We start from the raw sequence: 21,873 nt of genomic DNA, 5'->3' as shown, positions 1-21,873 counted from the left end.
CTAATTCCAATTTCAATCTTTCACCTCTGATCTTAAGCCTTGCTTTTTAGCACCCCACCCCTGGGAAAAAGACGATGTGCTTTCATCTGTCTTTGTACCTCATGATCCATGTACCTTTAGCAGGTTACTCCACCCTCTAATATGCAAAGTTCCAGTGACAAAAGTCAACAATCTACACATCATTATTACGTGCCGTGTTGTATGACGCAGGTGATCAAGGCCTTTCCGTAACCTTGATTCTTGGCAAATTCTTCTGCAGAAGTGGTTTTCCATTGCTCTCTTCAGGAAAGTGACTTAACAGGATGGGTGACCCCAGCCATTATCAATGCTCTTCAGAGATTGCCTGCCTGGCATCAGTGGTCGCACTACCAGGACTTGTGATTGCACCAGTCGCTCATACGACCATCCACCACCTGCTCCCATGGCTTCACATGACCCTGATCAAGAAGGGGAGTGTGGAAGAAGCTAAAGCAGGTGCTACACCTTGCCCGAGAGTGACCTGCAGGCTAGTGGAAGGAAGGAGCACCTTACACCTCCTTTGATAGAGATGCCATCTGCACCCCACTGCCTGAACCTTGTAACTTAGGCCTCCAAATTCAGACAACATCCTAGGAAATCCATTAAACACAGAACATCACAGCACAATACAGGCCTTTTGGCCCACGATGTTATGCCAATATTTTAACCTACTCCAAAATCAATCTAACCTTTCCCTCCTATATAGCCCTCCATTTTCCTTTCATCCATGTGACTAAGAGTCTCCTAAATGACCCTAATGTATCTACCTCGTACCAGCTTGTACCAGCTCTTGCAATGCATTCCAGTCAGCCACCGCTCTGTGTAAAAAAAAACTTACCTCTGACATCCGCCCCCCCCCCCCCATGCTTCCTTCCAATCACCTTAAAATTATGCTCATTCTTATTAACCATTTCCACCCTGGGAAAAAGTTGCTGACTGGCCACTTTTCATGTTATACACCCCCAACATTCCTCTCATCTTCCTACCTTCCAAAGTGAAAAGCCTCAGCTTGTTCAATCTTTCCAAAAGAAGTGTTCGCTCATCCACCCAGAATTCTGGTGAATCGCCTCTGCATCCTCTCTAAAGCTTCCACATCTTTCCCTACACTGAGGTGACCAGAACTGAACACAATATTCCAAATATGGTCTAACCAGGGTTTTATAGTGTTGTAACATTACTTACGATTGACCTTGGAGAAGGTTAAAAGGTAGGCACAACATCATGGGCTGAATGGCTTGTACTGTGGTGCACTGTTTATGTTTATAAGAGTATAATATGATTCTGAGGCTTTATAATGCATTGGTCAGACTGCACTTGGAGCACCGAGAGCAATTTTAGGCACCTTACCCAAGAAAAGATGTGTTAGCATTGCAGAGGTCCAGAGCAGATTCACAAGAATGATTCCTGGAATCAAAGTGTTAACGTATGAGGAGCCTTTGATAGTTCTGTGTCCGTACTCACTGGAGTTTACAGGAATGAGTAGGGATTTCATTGAAACTTAATGAACATTGATAGAATATAATGGGTGAGTCTAGGACCAAAGGGCACAGAGTCAGAACAGAGAGATATCCATTTGAAACAGAGGAGTAATTTCTTTAGCTAGAGTGTAGTGAGAATCTGTGGAATTCATTGCCTCAGACTGCCGTGGAGGCCAGGTCATTTTGTATTTTTAAAGCAGAGGTTGATAGGTTCTCGACTAGTCAGGGTGTCAAAAGTTACAGGGAGAGGGAAAATAAATCAGCCATGATAGAATAGCAGAGCAGACTCAATAGGTCACGTGGCCCATTTCTACTCCTGTGTCTAATGGTCCGATGCTTTACGTTTAAAAGATTTACCAGCTCCTAGGCTCAATTCCTTGACTAATGAAAGCCAACACGCTGGAGCCTGCCTAGCCATCCTACCAACTTGTGCAGCACTTTTGAGGGGTCTGTGGACTTTACTGCACTCTTCTTAGCTTAAATACATCTCCCCATACCAGCTGTGCCACACTGAATTTGACTTCAACTGTCTCCTGCAACCCCCACCCCAGTTCTCACTCGCTAAAAGCTGGACCAGGCCTGACTCCTTGTAATTACAACTTTCCATGTGAGGAGAGAGGAGGCGAGTCGACAGGGGTCAGATTACAGTGTGTCTATTTTTGGGCAGAGTTTGCAATTGTTCAACTGACACCTTGTGCCAGTCAGCTGCAGCTGAGACAGGTTGGCATTTCTTCAATTAACCTCCGCCATGGGAAGGCTCAGGGCACACATACACTCAGCGGCCACTTTATTAGGCACACCCGTACACCAGCTTGTTAATGCAAATACCTAATCAGCCAGTCAGACACAGTCAAGGAGTTCAGCAGTTGTTCAGACCAGACATTAGAATGGGGAAGAAATGTGGTCCAAGTGAGTTGATCTTGGAATGAATGTTGGTGCCAGACAGGGTGGTTTGATATCTCGGAAACTGCGGATCACACGCAACTGTCTCTGGAGTTTACGGATGATGGCGTGAAAAACAAAAAGCCTCCAGTGAGCAGCAGTTCTCTTGTTAATGAGAGGGATCAGAGGAGAACGGCCAGACTGGTTCAAGCTGACAGGAAGGCGACAGTAACTCAAATAACCACACGTTACAACAGTGTATGCAGAAGAGCATCTCTGAATGCGCAACATATCGAACATTGAAGTCGATGGACTACAGCAGCAGAAGATCATGAACATACAGTCAATAATCACTTCATCAGGTAGGGATGGCAGCTAACAAAGCGGCCACTGAGTGTATACCATCCTGAGAACGGACAAGGCTGTGATAACAAGATGCATAACCTTTTCCCAACCCGAAAATGAACAAAGTTTCAAGTGTTTATGAAAGAGACATAATATGGAACACAGGAAAAGCTTGACAAATGGAAATAGGCACTCACTCACACACTTACTCTGCCATAACTATTTTGGTTTAAAACCTGCCCATTTGCCCGTGGTTCCATGTCATAGTAATAGAACACAGAACATCATGGACAGCACCGCACAGTACAGTCCATCAGCCCGTGATGGCTTGCCGACCTTTTCACTTACTCTGAGATTGTAGTGATTAGCGCAATGCTCTAGAGTACATGTGACCCCAGTTCCATTCCCACCGCTTCCCGTAAGGAGTTTGCAAGTTCTCCCCATGAACCGCGTAGGTTTCCTCCAAGTGCTCCGGTTCCCTCCCAAAGTCCAAAGGCGTACCAGTTGGTAGATTAGCTGGTCATTGTAAATTGTCCTCTGATTAGGCTACGATTAAATTGGAGGTTACTGGGTGGCACGATTCGACGGGCCGGAAGGGCCTAATCTGTTCTGTACATCAATCAATCCGTAAATAAATAAACACCCTTCCGTGCTATATAACCCTCCATTTTTCTTTCATCCATGTGCCTAATCTAAGATCTTCTTCAATATCCCTAATGTATCTGTCTCTACCATCACTCTTGGCAGTGCATTGCACTCACCCACAACTGTGTAAAAAACTTTCCTCAGATTTCCTCTATACTTTCCTACAAACAGCTTAAAATTCTGCCCCCTTGAAGTGGAGTTAATATTTCAGACAGGTATTATTCTGCACTTTGCAGTATTGGGATTCATCACTTGGCCTGTCAGGAAGCAGTGATTTCTGCCCTCTGAGATGTGGATTTCTCATAGCAACATTGCAGGAACTAGACAGATCACCAATGATACCTCTTCAAAATTGTCGCTAAAGGATGAGCTAACTAACATCAAAGCTCACCTCAGGCCTATATAGAATATTGAACCAGTAGACAGTGGAGCTGAATTAGGCCATTCAGCTGCTCCACCAATCCATCATGACGGCTTATTATCCCTCTCAACCCCATTCTCCTGCCTTCTCCCCATTACCTTTAATGCCCTTCCTGATCAACCTTCACTTTAAACATACCCAATACCAAAAGTTGCAGAAGGTTGTAAATCTAGTCAGTTCCATCTTGGGCACAAGCCTACAAAGTACCCAGTACATCTTTAGGCAGCGGTGTCTCAGAAAGGCAGTGTCCATTATTAAGGACCTCCAGCACCCAGGGCATGCCCTTTTCTCGCTTTTACCATCAGGTAGGAGGTACAGAAGCCTGAAGGCACAAACGCAGTGATTCAGGAACAGCTTCTTCCCCTCTGCCATCCGATTCCTAAATGGACATTGAAGCTTTGGACACTACCTCACTTGTTTTTTTTTAAATATATGGTATTTCTGTTTTTGCACTTTTTAATCTATTCAATATACATAATTAGTAAATTAAACTGCTGCTGCTAAGTTAACAAATTTCACGTCACGTGCCACTGATAATAAACCTGATTCTGACTTTAACTAGGCCTCCTGTCTGTGCCAATGAATTCCACAGATTCACCATCCATAGGCTGAAGAAATTCCTCCCTAACTCTGTTTTAAAGGGACGTCCTTCTATTCTGAGGCTGTACCCTCTGGTCCTAGCCACTCCCACTATAGGGAACATCTATCTTGGCCTTTCAATATGTTTCAATGAGATCTCCCCTCCTTCTTTTAAACTCCAGCGAGTACAGGCCCAGAGCTAACAAACGCTCCTCATACATTAACCCTTTCATTCTCATGAAGCTCTTCTGGACCTTCTGCAATGCCAGAAGGTCCAACTTTTCTTAAATAAGGGGCACAAAACTGCTCACAACACTCCAGACTGGGCCCGACCAATTCCTTATAAACCTATTGAACCTTTCCCTATAACTAAGATCCTCAGGAATAAGCAGTCAGTTATTTATTCAGTACATGTTAAGAGTAAGTATTTCTAGTATGTCATTTTTTTTTGTTACTTGCAGGGAAAGGATGGGTTAAAAATTAAAAGCCAGTGGCTGCACTGTAGATATTTAACAGGGAAAATAAGCTGGGCCACATACATCAAATGGTGCTACTCTGTTCTGCAATAACAGTGCTCTAGCCAAGCAGAGTCTGGAATCTACCAACAGAAGGCAAGCAATCCCACCTTCAGTAAACTCCACAAATGGTCCTGTACACAGACAGCCAACACTACTTAGTATCAAACTTTACTTCACCCCCATATTAAGACAGTACTGTCCCTTCGACAGCCTTCCTCCAGGAGTCTGGACGGAGAGCGTCAACAGGGTATTCATCTGTAAGGCAGTCTGTGTGTGTGTGTGTTCGTAGCATACACACACAGCACTACATCACCAAAGAGGCATTTTGTTAGCATTACGTAGGATGGGACCAGACAGGGTTGGTCTGAGAGTCCAAGTTTGATGCTTGTAATAACTGTTTGGTTGGTCAGCTCAGAGAGCAGGACACGGCCGTACTGAAGTTGTAAGCTTGGAGGCCATCCTCTCCCACCTCCAGCACAGCTTCCCCTGGGCACTCTCAGGGACAGATGCACACCCTCACCCCGCCAGTTTCCAGCTGCCACCTACAAAAACCGTCACAGCCCCAGCCTGGTACCCCCTAGTCCTTATACAGGCCATTCAGCCCATCCATCACCTGCATTCAAAAAGGGCCTTTAACCTTATCTAACTTTTAATTGGTTTACGATTTCCACGTGCACCTAGATACAGTGAAAAACTTTGCTTCGTGCCATCCTTAGAAATCAATTCATTACAATGGTGCATGAGGTAGTACAACTATAAGACACAGCAGCAGAATGTGGCTGTTCCACCCATCCAGTCTGCTCTGCAATACAATCATGGCTAACTTATTTTAGACCATAAGACATCGGAACAGAATGAGGCCAGTTGGCCCATTGAGTATGTTACGCCTTTCACTCATGGCTGACTTAATTTCTCTCTCAATCCCACTCTTCTGTTTTCTCTCCATAACCTTTGACACCCTGACGAATTAAAATCCTGTCAACCTCTGATTTAAATACACCCAATGACCTGATCTCCCACAGGCATCTGTGGCAATCAGTTCCGCAGATTTACCATCCTCTGGCTCAGGAAATTCCTCCTCACCTCTGTTCAGAAGAGACATACTTGTATTCTGAGTCTGTGCCCTCTGGTCCTGGACTCTCCCACTATTGTAAACATCCTCTCCATAGTCATTCTATCTACACTTTTAATAATCAATAGATTTCAATGAAACACTCACCTCATTCTTCAAACTTCCAGCAAATTACATGCCTAGAGCCATCACTGTTTGCACGTTAACCCTTCTGCTCTCAGGAGCAATCTTATGAACCTCCAGGCAAGAAAAAAAACGTAAGAACGCAAAACTCTGGAGCAGAATTAGGCCAGTGGCCCATCAAAGCTCTGCTATTCCATCATGGCTGATCCATTTCTCTCTCAATCCTATTCTCCTGCCTTCTCCCCGTAACCCTTCACACCCTGACTAATCAAGAGTCTATCAACTTACACCTTAAATATACCCAATGCTGTGGCCTCCACAGCTGCCTGGGGCAGATTTACTACCCTCTGACTACCCTCCTACAGAAAGCCCAAGCCAGATGGGCTGGCCATGTTGTCAGGATGTCTGACAGTCGACTACCAAAACAGCTGCTGTATGGAGAGCTGAGCCAGGGCAAGCGCTCAGTTGGAGGGCAGAAATAATGTTTCAAAGACTGCCTCAAAGTGTCCCTCAAAGACCTCAACATCAATCCCGGTAGCTGGGAATCGCTTGCTCTGGACCACCCAACCTGGTGGAGCAGGATCACTGAAGGAGCGTATGCAGCAGAAATCAGACGCACCGCAGAGGCTGAGAGGAAACACGCCACGTGCAAGGCTCGAGCTACCTCCACTTCCACTGCAGCACCTACCCTCATGTGTCCCACATGTGGTGAGCTTTCAGGGCCTGGATTGGCCTCACCAGTCACCTCCGGACCCACAGTCACAAACCCTCCACCTGATAGAAGTCATGGTTGCCTTCGACTCCGAAGGATGAACAACAACCCTCTGACTAAAGAAATTCCTCCTCATCTCTGTTTAAAATAGACGGCCCTCTATTCTGATGTTGTGTCCTCTGATCCAAGACTCCCCCACTTTAGGAAACATTATCTCCACATCCGCTGTATCTAGACCTTTCAACAACTTGGTAAATTTCCTCTGCACCCTCTCTAAAACTTTCACATCCTTCCTATAATGAGGTGACCAGAGCTGATTGAAATTCTCCAATGTGGCCTGACCAGAATTTTATAAAGCTTCAACCTAGTTTAATGTGTAAGTGATCAAAAGGAACTGGGTAATATTGTATAGATTGAAAACTAACATGTAGAGTCAGCAGAGAGAGAGATTGTGGTTTGTATCATTTATCCTCGAGCTAAAACCCCACCATGCTTTGAGTCATAGTTATAGACTACAGCACAGAAACAGATCCTTCAGTCCATTTAGACCATGCTAACCTATTATTCTGTCTGGTCCCATTGACCTGCACCTAGACCATAGCCCTTCATCCATGTACGTGTCCAAATATCTCTTAAATTTTGAAATCGAACCCACATCCACCACTTCCGCTAGCAGCTCATTCCACCCTCTGAGCGAAGAACCCCCTTGTACTCGGAAATATTTCACCTTTCACCCTTAACCCATGACTTCTAGTTCTAGTCTCACCCAACCTCAATAGAGAAAGCCTGCTTGCTCTACCCCATCTATACACCTCATAATATTGTATACCTTTTACCCCATATCCCTAATAACTATGTATACATTTTACCTCATATATATCCTTGCATGATTCATTCTCACTCTCTCACTCAGAACTGCAATCAATAGATTTTGCACTCAAACCAAAGTTAATCCCTGCACCATTGCTAGCCTTATGCACCAAGCTCCAGCCTTCCTTCTCCAACTCTCTTAAGGAGGCTTCCTGTAAGGGTTCCCAACTGTTTTTATGTCATGGGGCCCTACCATTAATCAAAGGGTCCATGGACCCCAGTTTGGGGAATCCCTGCACTGCTCGGGGTCAAATTTTATCCTTGTGGAGCAATTAATTGATAATATTGATCTAGCACCCAAAACACCCACACACGGATAGATACAAAGACAAGTATATGTGCAAGTGCATTCACATTTTGAAAGATATACAAAAATATACCTGAATTTCTACATCATCTTCCTTATCTCAAGACATTACAAAGTACTTTTGAAGAATAAGAGGCTTTTAATGATCAAAATCAGATCTATTTTCACTGAAATTTGTGTGAAATTTATTGCTTTGTGGCAGTAGTATATTGCAAGACCATAAATAATAATAAAATATTTTTGTATGAAAAGAAGCAGAAAAGGGGAGCAAAAACTGTGAGGTAGAGTTCGGGGGTTCGTTGTCAGTTTAGCAATCTGATCTGATTATTAAATTTAAAAAAACAATACAGAATGGATACAGACCCTTTGGCCCAACCAATCCATGCTAACCATGTCGTCCACCCTAATTAAATACTTTATTATTATACGATCCAAACGATCTATTATTTTGATGATGAGAAAAGGGATAGATCCAATGGACAGCCAGAGACTTCCCTCCCCCCCCCCCCCAGGGTGGAAATGCCTAATAGCTGGTGACACCATTGTAAGGTGATTGGAGGAGAGTATAGACAGGTGGCAAAGGTAGTTTTTTTAATATAGAGGTGGGTGCGTGGAACAGGGCTGGTGGTAGACAGATACAGTAGGGACATTTACGCACTCTTAGATAGACAATGGATGATAGGAAAAATGGAGGGCAATTGCATAAATGAGCTGTAAAACCCAGGGAGGTGGGGGAGGAATTAGTTGATGCGAATGATTAATCGCCTCAATCCCATCACAGGCACCATCTTCCCCACCACTGAGGGCATCTTTAAAAGGTTGAGACTCATTAAAGACCCTGACCACCCATACATGCTCTCTTCTCATTACTGCAACTGGAGAGGAAGTACAAGAACCTGAAAAAAAATACAAACAGCTTCTTCCCCTTCACATTTCTGGACGGACAGTGAACCCGTGGTACACTATTTCATTTTTTGGTACTACTTATTTATAGTTTATATACTATAATATCCAATTGGAAATACAGTATACTGTATTTGAAATGAAATAGAAGTTTAGTCGCTGGGATTGGCTAAACTCTCGGCTCGGTGAATAAATAATTATAGTATTTTATTATGTAATAATATAATATAAATAATATAATTATAGTATATTATACTACAAATAATTATAGTATATTTAACGTATTGCGCTGTATTGATGCCGCAAAACAACAAATTTCAGGGTATATGTCAGTGATAATAAACCTGATTCTGAATGGGATTAGAGTAATGCACACCAACTTTTGGAGGAACTCAGCATGTCGGGCAGCATCCATGGAAACAGTTGACATTTCAGGCCGATACCGGACTGGGAAGGAAGGGACAGTAAGCAGAAGAGGACGGTGGGTGGATGGGTGGGAGTGGAATACAGTTTGGCATGTGATCATATCACCTTATTCTAGTATCCATGGATGTTCCCTGGCCTGATGAGTTCCTCCAGCATTTTGAGTGTGTTGCTCCAGATTTCCAGCATCTGCAGAATCTCTCACGTCTTCATGAGTGAGGTTAGTGCAGGATGAAGTCAGTGCCGACCCGGCGGGCTGGAGGCTCTGTGGTTGACTTTCTGTCGTGTACACATGCGTATCTGAAACAGCCCCTGCTGTTTCCTATCCGGACTCAAGCGATCTGTGGAGAACTGACCGCGGCATGAGTCAGCGCCTTCTAAACCGATCTGAGGGTTGGGGAAAGGGCAACTGGAGGAGAGAGGGGTGCAGGGCAGGGGCGGAGAGTCCCTCGGATAGGCGGGCAGGAACAGACGTCGCGTATAACCTCAGGGGGACAGGAGTGGGGGAAGTGTTTCACCCTCTTTAGTGCCAGCAAATTACGGATGTGGTGGGTAATGATCTGATCTAATTTTTTTAAAAATCCAACACAGAAATGCTCTATCTCTGATGTCAAGTAAACTCTACAATCTTCATTTCCATCAATACCTCCCACCCCCCCCCCCCCCCCAGAACCACAGCTTCAGAAGCTATCACAAACTAGAGGATGCGAACCCAACACATGATTAGATCCTGCATACACCAGACCTGGGAAGCATAGGATCCAAGTTTCCATCGGACACTGGCGAAGAGAGAGAGAAAATATTTAAGGGCCAGGCTTCAGCCGTGAACTTGCTAGTGAGCCTACCCGTCGCTGTCTCTAATTATAGGTCTCTGCAGTAGTTTCTTGGTAACCTCTGACCAACTGCACTCTACCAATGCGTTTCTTCCCCCCCCCCTTTTTTTTTAAAAAAAGTACCAGCCCCCAAGAGCAGTAAGAATGTTGGTGGTAAGGTGGAAATCAGCCGCTGCAGGGTGATCTGCCCGCTGACATTTTCTTTTGAACCGTGCAATTTATTTTAAACTCCAGAGGGGAGGCTTTCCTGAGGGCGCCGGCTGAAAAAGGCCGAAAATTAAGATGATTTGGCCAGCCTGGAAATAAAAAGGGCAGGGTTCTCTCTATCACGATTCAATAATGAGGTGGATCAGGTCCAAGAGACGAACGGAAAAATGCAAGTTGTTCTCCCACCTGACATTCAGTCCTCCACACATAGTGTAAACTGGCAGCCTCTCCCTAGGGTCAGGCAAGCACCCTTAAATCCTGGCTCTCTCGGACGTCTCTGTGTACGCACATGCTCCGTCATCTGAGAGCCATTGCGACATTAAATTGTATTCCCCCTCTCTCTTGTCACTTCTCCACGGCAGATGATTAGGCTTCTGACATCACCGGGTTTGGATTCCGCCACCTGGCCCGGTGATTGGCTGCGGGCGATGTCAATCAGGCGGCGCTGGCTGGGTGCGGAGTGCGGAGCCGGAGATGGAAGGGTTTCTGGTCTCAGCTGCCTCGCAGGCAGAGGTGTGTGTGTGTTCTCCCCAGGAAGAGGGGCGGCCGTCGGAGCCTTTCCTGCTGTTGAATCGGCTCGAGCAACGCAGCGGGGCTTCTTACTCTCCCGCTCGCCCACCCCAAACGAGCAAAGTTCCGCTGACGGCGGGGGCCCGGTCCGAAGAGAAAGTGGCCACGGAGAGGGAGAGGGAGAGGTAGTGAAGGCAGGAGAGAGAGAATGACAGACGTAGGGGAGGGGGAGAGAGAGAAGACTCGGGAGCAGGTGGTGGACGGTCGTATGAGCAGCTGATGCACATTCACAAGTCCTGGTTATGTGACCACTGACCCTTTGAAGAGTGTTGATAATGGCTGGGGTCACCCATCTTGTAAAGACACGGCCCAGAAGGCGACAATGGCAAACCACTTGTGTAGAAAAAAAATTTGCCAAGAGCAATCATGGTCATGGGAAGGTCATGATCACCTACGTCATATGACAGGGCACATCACCAACGAATGCAGGAGGAATGAGTTAGATTGATTTTAGAGCAGGTTATAAGGTCAGCACAACATCATGGGCCAAAGGGCCTGTAATGTTCTATGTAAAGAAGAGATTGTGTGCAAAAGTGTCGATCTAAATCCAAATCTGGGATGTTGGGATACAGTTGCCATAAAATTATATCGTTTTAAAAACTGGGATGTATAAAGTGAAATACCCTGTGGGTTGTTGCATGCACTGTTCCCTGGGAATAGATGTAGATGTGGAGGGAATGTTTCCTATAGTCAAGGAGTCTAGGACCAGAGGGCACAGCCTCAGAATAGAAAGACATCCATTTAGAACAGAGATGAGGAGGAATTTCTTCAGCCAAAGGGCGGTGAATCTGTGAAATTCCTTGCCACAGACAGCTGTGGAGGCCATGTCATCGGTATATTTAAAGTGGGGGTTGATAGGCTCTTCACTAGTAAGGGCATCAAGGGTTATGGGGAGAAGGCTGTTGAGAGGGATTAGCAATGATCAAATGTTGAAGCAGACGGGATGGGCCAAAAGGCCTAATTCTACTACCATGTCTGATGCTCTAATACTCAGTACATGCATGAAAAAAAAGTGGTGGCTACAATCACCACCCAATTAGTGGCAGTGCAATAGTTAAGTTCTTAAACTTACTTGTGGAGGCCCAGACCATTGATCCACAGACTGGAGTTGTCATCCCATCACGGCAGCTGGGAGTTTAAACTCAAACAGTGACATAAATGTGGAATGAGAGGCTCCTCTCAATCACACTGGGTGTGAAATGCAGAGAGTACTGTAAAATCCATCTGCTTCTCCGACTCCTTCGAGGGAGGAAAGGCTTGGGTGTGAAATTACAGCCTGATCACTGCCCTGGGGGCATTTACAGAACGTCATTCCAGGGTACTGACCCTGACTTGGTATCCATACCCAGAAAATGCTTCCACCCCTACTGAATTCCACAGATCATGGAGTCAGAGCACTGGTAAACACAAAAAACCTGGCTCTTCAGCCCATGCTGAGCCGTTTTTCCACATAGTCCCATTGACTTGTACTTGGGCCATACCCCTCCCATCCATGTACTAAATTTCTCTCCTAAATATTGAAATCAAACCTGTATCTACCACTTCTGCTAGCAGCTCATTCCATAATCGCACCCAAAATCGTGAGTGATGAAGCTTCCCACCATCTTCCTCTTAAATATTTCATGTAAATATGATGGGTTTGTGGCAAAGTTTTGCAGATGATATGAAGATGGGTGGAGGGGTAGGTAGTGCTGAGGAAGCAATGCAATTGCAGCAGCACTTAGACAAATTGGAAGAATGGGCAAAGATGTGGCAGATGGAATACAATGTTGGGATATACATGGTATTGCATTTTGGTAAAAAGAGCAATAGTGTAGATTATTACCCAAATGGGGAAAAAATTCAAACATCAGAGGTGCAGAAGGACTTAGGAGACCCTGTGCAAGACTTCCAAAAAGTTAATTCACATGTTGAGCCTGTGTAAAGAAGGCAAATGCTGTGTTGGCATTTACTTCAAAGGGAATAGAATATAAAAACAAGTAGATAATGCTTTATAAGACACTCGTCAGGCCCCACTTGGAGTATTGTCAACAGTTTTGGGCCCCATATCTCTGAAAGGATATGTTGTCATTGGAGAGAATCCAGAGGAGGTTCATGAGGGTGATTCTGGGAATGAAAGGATTAACATATGAGGAGCTTTTGGCAGCTTTGGGCCTGTACTCACTGGAATTTAGAAGAATATGTGGGGATTTCATTGAGATCTACTGAATGTTGATAGGACTGGATAGGGTGGATGTGCAGACAATGTTTCCTATGGTGGGGGTATCCAGAACTAGAGGGTACAGCCTCAAGATTGAGGGATGATCTTTTAGAACAGAGGTAAGTAGGAATTTTTTAGCCAGAGAGCGGTGAATCTGCAGAATGCTTTGCCACAGACTGTGGTGAAACCCAAGTCCGTACATTTATTTAAAGCGCAAGTTGATAGTTTCCTGATCAGTCAGGGCATCAAAGGATATGGCGAGATGGCAGGTTACGGGGTTGAGTGGGATCTGGGATCAGCCATGATGGAACGGCGGGGCATACTTGATGGGCTGAATGGCCTAATTCTGCTCCTAAGTCTTATGTGTCACCCTTAACCTATGACTTCCAGTTCTAATCTCAAACAATCTCAGTGGGGGAAAAAAGCCTGGTTACATTACCCTTATCTTAACCCAGATAATTTTGTAAACCTGTGTCAAATCTGCCCTCATTCTCCTATGCTCCAGTCCTAAAGAATAAAGTCCTAACCTAATCAACGTTCCCCTATAACTCAGGTGCTCAACTCCTGACAATGTCCTCGTCAATTTCTCCGTACTCTCTCAACTCTTCTTGATCTCTTTATATCACGTGTAGCATTGAGGTATATTTGAATCTGTTATAGAGTCATACAGCACAGAAAAGGGCCCTTCGGCCCATCAGGATCATGCCAGACAAATGCCTTTCCAAGTGGGTCCCATATGCCTGTGAAAGTGTTCCAAAAGTTTGCAGATCACACTGCCACAGAGGGCAGTACCTCTGAGTACAGGAGGGAGTTTAGTGACATCATGATATGTCATCTTTGCCCTCAAAGTCAGTAAAACAAAGAAGCTGGTTTTAGACTTCAGGAAGGGCGGCAGTGCCTATTTGCCTGTTGGACTTTACACATCCATACTCATGTCATTGTACAGATGTGCACTGGAGAGCATCTTAACAAGCTGCACCAGTGCACGGTATAGAAACTGCACTGCGGTGGACAGGAAGGCTGAACAACTTTAGAAAAAGTAGTGAAACAAAACTGCCCAATGCATCACTGGCACAATTCTACCCCTCCCCCCCATCAACAATTTATATACAGAAAGGTGCTGGAAAAGGGCCAGTAACATCATGAAGGAGCAGGGTGGGTGGGATTATGTTCCATTCCCATCAGGAGAGGGGCTACGGAGCATCCATGCCAGGACCATCAGACTCAAAAACAGGTACTTTCCCCAAGCAGTAAGGCTGATCAACACCTCCACCCACCAACTCCAGCACTACTTTATTATTTCCTGTCCATCACCTTGTGTACAGCCCAGTGCCAGTTTATGGACATACAATCAATCTGTGGATACAAGCCATCTTATGCTCGCGATCACAGTTCAATTCTCCGCCGCTGTCTGTAAGGAGTGTGTACGTTCTCCCCATGACCTCTTATGTTTCCTTCTGGTGCTCTGGTTTTCTCCCACATTCTAGAAATGTACATGCTAGGGTTAGTGAGTTGTAGGCATGCCACGTTGGTGCTGGACGCATGCCACATCTATAGGAGTATAGATAGGGTAAAGGCAAGCAGGCTTTTTCCACCGATGTTGGGTGAGACTAGAACTAGAGGTCATGAATTAATCATGAAAGGTGAAATATTAAAGGGGAACCTGAGGGGGAACTTCTTCACTCGGAGGATGGTGACAGTGTGGAAGTAGTGGATGCAGGTTCAATTTCAACACTTAAACATTTGGATAGGTACATAGATAGGAGGGTATGGAGGGCTATGGTCCCAGTGGAGGTTAATGGGATGAGGAAGAATAATAAGCCATCATAGCCTTGAAGGGTTAAAGGGCATGTTTCTGTGCTGCAGAGTTCTATGACTACAGCATAATATCCTTGTCTTGCATACTATTCATACAGATCAAATCATTAATGATCAGTAACAATGTAGAATAAAGTGTAACACACACAAAATGTTAGAGGAGCTCAGCAGGCCAGGCAGTCCGTATGGAAAGGAATAAACCTTCGATGTTTTGGGCTGAGTCCCTTCATCAGGACTGGGAAGAAAGGGGGCTAGAAGCCTGAATAAAGTGTAACAGCTACAGAAAAGGTGCAGCAGAGGTAAACGATCATATATTGTGTGGTCAAGGGTCCATCTTATCATCCTAGGGAAACATTCAATAGTTTTATAACAGTGGGGTAGAAATTGTTCTGGATACTGGTGCTACAGGCTCTCAGGCTTTTGTAGCTCTTGCCTGATGGAAAGGGGAGAAGAGAGAATGTCCAGGGTAAGATTTTTGATTACACTGGTTGCTTTACTGAACAGTGAGAAATGTAAATCGGGTCCATTCTACCCAATGGGTTCCAACTCTTTGGAAAGATCATGGATTATTAGACCACAAGACATAGGAGCAGAATTAGGCCATTCAGTCCATCAAGTTGCTACACCATTCCATCACAGCTAATTAATTATTTTCCTCTCAACTCCAATCTCCTGCCCTCTCCCCATAAGCTTTGGTGCCATTTCTAAACAAGAATGGGTAGCAGGGTGGAGATACGATTTCACCAGAGGAAGTGCTCCTTCCCTCCACTAACCTGCAGGCCACCCTTGGGCAAGGTGCTTAGCCCCCCGATCAGGGTCAACTGAAACCATGGGAGGAGGTGATGGATGGCCATATGAGCAGCTGTTGCATATCACAAGACCTGATTATGTGACTATGGACATCATGCAGACAATCCCAGATGAGTATTGATCATGGCTGGGCCACCCGTCTTGTAAAGACACTGCTCAGACAAAGGTAATGGCAAACCACTTCTGTGGAAAAAAATTGCCAAGAACAATTATGGTCAAAGACCATGAGCACCCGTGACATATGAAATGGCACATAATGATGATGTCTAATAAGGAACCTATCACCCTCTACTTTAAATATAGCCAATGACTTGGCCTCCATAGGCAATGAATGCCACAGCTATATGAGTAAGGATGGCATGAACATTAATTTCTCCTTGCGGTAATATTTTTCTCTTGTTTTTTTCCCTTCCCTCATTCCCTTTTCTATTCCCCACTCTGACTTCTGACCTCTTCTTCTCACCTGCCTATCACTCTCCCCCTAGTGCCCCTCCTTCTTCCCTTTCTCCTATTGGCCACTCTCCTCTGCTATCCGATTCTTTCCCCACTAGCCCTTTATCTTTCCCACCCATCTGACTTCACCTTTCATTCTCTCTCTTGTCCTCCTTTTCCATCTTTTTATTCTGGCACTGTTCCCCTTCCCTCCCAGTCCTGATGAAGGGACTCGGCCTAAAACGATGACTGTTCATTCATTTCCATAGATGCTGCCTGATCTGCTGAGTTCCTCCCACATTTTGTGCGTGTTGATTTGGAGGATGTAGTTTTCTTTCAAAAGCAAAGCCTGGCCAGTGTTCCACAGATGTTGCCTGATCTGCTCTGTTGTTGTTTGATAGTTCTCCCTCACCTGCTTGTTTTTGGTTAGTAATACTGCCTCAAGCAAACTCTTGCATTGACTTGAGCAGCACAAACAAAACGCTGCAGGAACAGCAAATCAAGCAGCCTCTATGGAAACGAATAAACAGTCGATCTACTTCAGGAGTTCCCAACCTTTTTTATCCCATGAACCCCTACCGTTAATCGAGGGATCTACGGACCACAGTTTGGGAAGCCCTGACACACCTGCATTTCGGGAAGTTCTGATTTCAGCTTCCTACCCATCGTTGCCAGCACACCCATCCATCACACCCCCTCCAGCCTCCCTCTCAGAGTCATTGGTGCGCTATGCTTGTATTTTATTTAATTCTGACTGGTAGGGAGGGTCCAACACGTAGGATCACAAGAGGCTGCAGAGGATTGTGAACTCATAGGCACAACCTTCCCAGCATTGTGGATATCTTCAAGAAAACAGCGTCAATCACTAAAGACCCTCACCAACTCTTTTCTCATTACTACCATCAAGACCATAAGATATAGGAGCAGAATTATGCCATTTTGATCATTATATCTGCTCCACCATTTCATCATGGCTGATCCATTTTTCCTCTCAGCCCCATTCTCCTGCCTTCTCCCCATGCCCTTAAAACCCTGACTAATCAACCTCTGCCTTAAACATACCCTGTGACCTGGTCTCCACAGTTGCCTGTGGCAACAAATTCTACAGATTCAGCATTCTCTGGCTAAAGAAATTCCTCATCTCCATTCAAAAAGTACGCCTCTCTAGTCTGAGGTTGTGTCCTCTGGTTTCAGAATCCCACACCACAGAAAACATCCTCTCCACATCCACTTTACTGAGGCCCTTCAACATTTCAATATGTTTCGATGAGGTCACTACTCATTCTTCTGAGTTCCAATGAATACAGGCCCAGAGCCATCAAATGCTTTTTATATGACAAGCCTTCCAATCCCAAAATAATTTTCATGGACCGTCTTTGAACCCTCTCCAAAGTCAGCAAATCCTTTCTTAGATAAGGGGCCCAAAACTGCTCACAATACTCCAAGTGAGACCTCACCAGTGCCTTATAAAACCTCAACATTACATCCTTGTTTTTATATTCTAGTCCTCTTCAGTTGAATACTAAGATCACATTTGCTTCCCTCACCACAAACTCAAGCTGCAAATTAACCATTAGGGAATCTTGTACAAGGGCTCCCAAGTCCCTTTACACCTCAGATTTTTGAATTTTCTCTCCATTTAGAACACAGTCTACTCTTTTATTTCTTCTGCCAAAGTGCCTGACAATACATTTTCCTACACTGTATTCCATCTGCCACTTCTTGGCCCATTCTCCTAATCTGAATGAGTCCAACTGTAACCTCCCTCCTTCCTCAAAACTATCTGCCCCCAAAAAAAGTTAATTTCATGATATACGTAAGTGATGATAAACCCGATTCTGATATGGGTCTCTTTTGTGGGCTGAGAGTGGGAAGGGGGCATGGAGTGGAAAGCACCAGGGAGACATTCTTTAATGACCTGTAAACCATAAGACCATAACACATAGAAGCAGAATTAGGCCATTTTCATCATGGCTGATCCAATTTTCCTCAGCCTCAATCTGCCTTCTCCCTATATCCCTTCATGCCCTGATTAATCAAGAATCTATCAACCTCTGCTATATATACCCTCACCATTCTCAATATTCTTTGCTCCCGCCAGATATACAAACTCACTCTCCATTCCACGTTAACAAATACAGTACTGTGTGTGCATAAGTTTTAGGAACCCTGGCTGTGTCCAAGTCTTTTGCACAGTGCTGTATGCCAGCGATAACGAACTTGATTCTGATTCTGTCCCACGGAGGCGGCTCTTGACTCAAAATATCGACTGTTTATTTCCCTCCATAGATGTTGCCCGGCCTGCCGAGTTTCCCCAGCATTTTGTGTAGTAAGATGGAGACGAGGGTGCTGATGATGGAATTTGGAGCAGCAAATAATCACAGCTGCTGCTCACCCACTGAGTTCCTCCAATAGAATGCTTGTAACTCTGAAACGTTCAGTGTTTCTCTCGCCACAGATACTGCCTGACCCGCCGAATGTTTGTTTCACCAGATAGGACTTGGTTCCTTGGAATGCAGAAGACTGAGGGGAGATCTGGTAGAGGTATACAAAATTCATGAGGGACATGGATGGGGTAAATACAAGCAGGCTTTTTCCACTGAGTTTGGGTTGGACTACACTCAGAGGTCATGGGTTAAGGGTGAAAGGTGAAAATGTTAAGAGGAACATAAGGGGAAACTTCATCACTCTGAAGGTCATGAGTATGTGGAATGAGCTGCCAGCACTAGTGATGCATGCTTGATTTCAATGTTTAAGAAAATATTAGATAGTTACATGGATGGCAGAGGTATGGAGGGCTACGGACACAGTGCAGGTCGATGGGACTAGATAGACCATGGGACCTGTTTCTGTGCTGTACCTTTCTGTGACTCTGTAGCAGACCAACATTTGGAGTATTGTGAGCAGTTCTGGGCTCTGTGTGTCAGAAAAGATTTGCTGGCATTGGAGAGAGTCCAGAGGATTTTGTGAGAAAGATTCCAGGTATTAAAGGGTTAACCTGGAAGGAGCATTTGATGTCTCTGAGCTATTCTCATTGGAGATTAAAAGAATGAGGGGATCTAACTGGAACCCATCAAATATTGGAAGGCCTAAGTACAGTGGACATGGAGAGGATGTTTCCTGTAGTGGGAGAGTCTTGGCCTCAGAATACTAGAATGTCCATTTAGAACAGAGAGAAGGGGAAATTTCTTTAGCCAGAGAGTGATGAATCTGTGGAATTCATTCTCACAGATGGCAGTGGACGCCAAGTAACTGGGTCTAGTTAAAGCAGAGGTTGATAAGTTCTTGATTAGTCAGGGTGATGGGGCAAAGGCAGAAGAGTGGGGTTGAATGAGGAATGATTGAATGGTGAAGCAGACTTGATGAGCCAAATAGCTTAATTTTGCCCCTATATTTTACTGTCTTACCTCACTATTTTGCTCTCTTTTTGCACTGCTTATTTATTTGTTATATACATATCTTATTGTAACTTTTTAAAAGTCTATTGCTCAGTACTGTTGCTGTAAAACAACAAATTTCACAACATATTTCAGTGACAATAAACCTGATTATGATCATTTCAGCCTCTTCCCTGATCTGGGAAAGTTTATAGACTAATACACAAAATGCTGGAGGAACTGTGCATGTCAGACAACATCTATGGAGGGAAATAAACAGTCAATGTTTCAGCTGAGACTGGAAAGGAAGGGGGAGGAACCTTGAATAAGAAGGTGGGGGAAGTAAAAGGTGTACAAGTTGGCAGGTGATAGATGAAACCTAGTGAGAGGAGGGGTAGTAGTTTGGGTAGTGGGAGAACAGGATAGGACTAACAATAGTTTACAGATTAACAGGATGTTCCTGACCAGTGGCATTTTCTGTTTTCAAAAACAGAACACGAGTTTGGGATTGGGAACGCACAGAATTGGTCACAAGCACATCGACGTAATGAAGCAGCCCCAGCCATTCAGTGGAAAACAGGAACTAATTCAACTGCTTTGCTTTTCTCATTCTTACACAACAATGACCTGCAGTTACAAAGCGTTTCTTTTTGTGAAATGGAAAAACAGCCCTAGGTGTGTTGTAAATTGCTCAGGAAAAAGTGACACTGAGGAAACACTAGGGCCAACAGCTGATGGAAAGTCTGGGCAAAGAGATGGGCGTATAAGTGCTGCGGGCCAACTATGCAAATACCTTACACATTAACCATGTCTGCATGTCATTGCCTGCACTGGGATTCCAGAATACACACCTTCAAAACAGTGGCATAACCACTGTACAATTAATGACAGCTTCTACCCTGCTGTAACCAGACTAGTACAAGGTTCCCCGGTATGATAAGATGCACTCTTGACCTCACAATCTACCTTTTATGATCTTGCACCTTATTGTTTATCTCCATTCATTCGTTATATGCCATGTCGTATGACGTGGGCTATCACGGTCTTTCCATGACCGTGATTGATTGCTCTTGGCAAACTTCTCTACAGAAGTGGTTTGCCATTGTCTTCTTCTGGGCTGTGTCTTTACAAGATGGGTGACCCCAGCCATGATCAGTACTCTTCAAAGAGTCGATGGTCACATAACCAGGACTTGTGATTGCATTAGCTGCTCGCACAACCATTCACCACCTGCTCCCATGGCTTCATGTGACCTTGATGAGAGGAGATAAGCAGAAGCTACACCTTGCCCAAGGGTGACCTGCAAGCTAGCGGTAGGAAGGAGCGCCTTACACCTCCTTTGTTAGAAACATATCGCCACACTGCCACCCTGGTTTGTCTGCACTGTTCTTTTTTGGGCGGTTTTCACTTTATTCTGCATTATTACTATTTTACCTTGTCCTTCCAAAATGCACTGTGTAATGATCTGATCTGTACAGACAATATGCAGGACAAACGTGACATCTTGGTACATGCAGCAATAACAAATCAAATCCACTTCCCCATTGCAGCCCTGACCACTTCCCTTATTTAGCTCCCTCACTTTGCATCACAAGTTCAGCCAGTCACAGGAGTGGAGATGTTCAATGGATAATGGGGAGACTTAAGATGCTGCATCATGTGTACATGGTAACTTCGAAGCACACAGCGAAATGAGTTATTTACATCAAAGAGCAATGCAGCTCTAATATATGCTGGAGGCAGCCCGCGAGTTTCGCCACATTTCCAGTTCCAACACACAATGCCCATAACTTACTAACCCTAACCCGTATTTCTTTGGAATGTGGGAGGAAACCGGAACACCCAGAGGAACCCCTCGCGGTCATGGGGAGAATGTACGAACTCCTTACAGACAGTGATGGAAATTGAACTCCAATCTCCGGCGGTGTAAAGCGCTGCGCCCACCGCTACATTCCCATGCTGCCCCCGACGGTACTCGAGAGTCTGCCAATGCTGGTATCTGTAATAGCGAGTAAACTGCTGGGTGAACTCAGCAGGTTGAGCAGCATCTATGGAGATGGGTCAGGGGAAAGAATTGTCAACATTTTGGGTTGAAAACTTGTGCAGGATTTCGAGGCAGAGTGTGGACCCTCTATGTTGACGATTCCTTTTCCCACAACAGATGATGCTTGACCTGTTGAGACTCTTGGTTACTAACGTTGCAGCACTGATTAAGATGGGAGGGATTGACCAAGTGATTGCAGGATGATTATATTAATTGCAGAGGTGGGGATATTAATAGTACTAGATCCAAGGGATCAGATCTTCTCTTATGTCTGGTTCTTCCTGAT

The 21,873-nt window shown here is 44.8% G+C and overlaps 1 protein-coding gene across 5 annotated transcripts in view; it reads right to left on the bottom strand.

Annotated features, from left to right (window-relative positions):
* hivep2a (HIVEP zinc finger 2a) overlaps positions 1-21,873 on the bottom strand; it is a 236,380-nt gene that overhangs the window by 194,627 nt on the left and 19,880 nt on the right. The window contains exon 1 of one of the 5 annotated variants that reach the window (XM_059985530.1): positions 10,523-11,224. The exons of 2 other annotated variants lie outside the window; for them this stretch is intronic. The gene's annotated coding sequence lies outside the window, so the exon portion shown is untranslated. 2 more of the 5 variants (XM_059985533.1, XM_059985534.1) reach the window with 2 other exon arrangements.

Source organism: Hypanus sabinus, chromosome 12, assembly GCF_030144855.1.
Source record: "Hypanus sabinus isolate sHypSab1 chromosome 12, sHypSab1.hap1, whole genome shotgun sequence".
NCBI lineage: Eukaryota > Metazoa > Chordata > Chondrichthyes > Myliobatiformes > Dasyatidae > Hypanus > Hypanus sabinus.
This window is presented reverse-complemented; position numbering and strand designations above follow the sequence as displayed.